General features: G+C 36.9%; 1 non-coding gene across 1 annotated transcript; it reads right to left on the minus strand.

The window, feature by feature from the left end:
* Nucleotides 1–1,713: 1,713 nt before the first annotated feature.
* Nucleotides 1,714–1,819, minus strand: LOC123455699. The gene has a single exon (XR_006634081.1). It is a non-coding gene; the product is annotated as a small nucleolar RNA U13 (small nucleolar RNA).
* Nucleotides 1,820–2,146: the final 327 nt, after the last annotated feature.

Below are 2,146 nucleotides of genomic sequence, written 5' to 3' on the forward strand. Positions count from 1 at the left end.
CTCAGTTTAATAAAACACCTGAGTCTATAGCGCCATACATTCAAACTGCCACAATACCCTCATACTATTTGCCATAGTGGATGTACTAGTTTGCATTCCCACAAACAATGAGTGAGGGTTCCTCTTTCTCTGCATACTTTCCAGCATCTGCTGTCAGTTGTTTTTTTTTTTGTTTTTTTTTTTTTTTTTTTTTTTTTGGATGATGGCTATTCTGACTGGTATAAGATGGTATCTCAGAGAGATAAGACCACACAGCTTTGGCCACCTAGTCTTTGAAAAATGAGCTAACAGCATTCAGTGGAAAAGACAGTGCTTATTCAACACATGAAGCTGGAAAAACTGGATATCCACCTGCATAAAAGTGAAATGAGAACTATTTCTTTCACCCTGTGGATCAAAGATCTTTATCTAAAAACTAAAACTTCTAGAGGGAAAAATCATTTCATATGCTCCAAGATCTAGGCATAGTCAAGAACTTTTTAATCAAGACTCTAGTAGCACAATAAATATCTCTAAGAATTAACAAATGTAACTACATTAAGTTAAAAACTTTCTGCACAGCAAAAGAATCTTATCTTTTTTTTTTTTTTAATGACAAAACCAAATCAGGAATGGTGGCTTATACTTTTAGTACCAGCATTCAAGAGGCTGTGGTAGGAGGATCACTGTGAGTTCAAGGCCAGCCTAAGACTACAGAGTAAGTTCCAGGTCAGCCTGGGCTAGAGTGAGACCTTACCTTGACAACAACAACAACAACAAAGACAAAGCCCAGAACAGTGCTGCTGTGCACAAAGCCTTCCCTGTTTCTCTTTGTTCTAAAGGTTAGAGGCCAGGTTGGGCCTCATAGTGCATGCCTGATCCTAGTCCTGGAGAGACCAGCCTGGTATAGAAATTTAGATTGTTCCAATCTGACCCCAAGGCACACATGGTAAAGAGCTTTGCCCTCAGTATGGCTGCTCACCATTCTGAGCCTTTCTTTTGCTGTGTACCTATCTACACTGTTTTTATTTCTCCTTCCTGCTTACAGCATATTTATTTTCTATAGTTAAATAATTACATACCCCAAACATAATGACTTATAACTACAAATTTATCATTATATAGTCCTCTGCATAAGTAATCTGACCTGGGTCTCATAGGTAAAAATCAAGGTGTTGGCAGAGTTTCATTCCTCTCTGGATAGCCTGAAGGAGAACCCATTTTCTCATCTACTCCAGTTTTTAGGGCCATCAACTCCTTTGGTTCATGGCCAACTCCTTCCATCATCAATTCCAGCAATGTTGCCTCTCTTTGACCTTCTTTGGAAACTGCCTCTCCATCTTATTCTCTTCTTTCTTTTGCCCCTTCCATTTCTAAGAACCCCCTGTAATTACTTGTACCCATCCAAATAATTCCTGATAATCTCCCTATTAACTGCAGTTGATTAATGGAGTAAATTTCATCTGTACCTATAGTCCCCCTTAGTATGTGAGAGAACATATAGCCAGGCCAAGGAGTAGTATTGGAAATCTATGGTAGTAAAAGAAGCATTAAATTTACTACAACAATAAGAGCCCAATACTTGTCAAGGCTCTGTTTCCCTATTATACTTGCTTTTGCTTTCATTTTAATCATCACACACTGATTTGTACTATTATTTGTTTACAAATGTATTTTCCAGTTAATGACAAATTTATCAAGGATAAAAGCCACTATTGTTTTCTTTTCTCTCCATGTCAGAGGGGATAATGGTAACAATTTCATAACAAAATTTGAGGGAGGCACATCTCATACCTTAGCTTGTACACAAAGTCATCAAGTTTGTAAACCACAAAAGGATTAAGAACCATTATCACTAATCACATTTCTATCTCCTGGAACCAGACCTTGTTTACCAAGTTTAGCATATTGGCATTTCCCTAACTATTCTCCAGATTTTCTCACTCAACTTAGAACCAGTTGATCCTCTGCAACTAAAATAAACAAGACTGATCTTTACAGAAGACTAAGCAATAAATATATTAAATATTCAACAAACATCAAGCCATGATTCTAAAGAATATATATCATCTTATGCCTTTCTTTTTCTTTTTTTCTTTTCATAGTTAGAGGTACTGCCAAACCTTTCCAAAGTAAATGTATCATTTTACTTCCCATCGGAAGCACA

The sequence above is a fragment of the Jaculus jaculus genome, chromosome 17 (genome assembly GCF_020740685.1).
Source record: "Jaculus jaculus isolate mJacJac1 chromosome 17, mJacJac1.mat.Y.cur, whole genome shotgun sequence".
Classification (NCBI taxonomy): Eukaryota; Metazoa; Chordata; class Mammalia; order Rodentia; family Dipodidae; genus Jaculus; species Jaculus jaculus.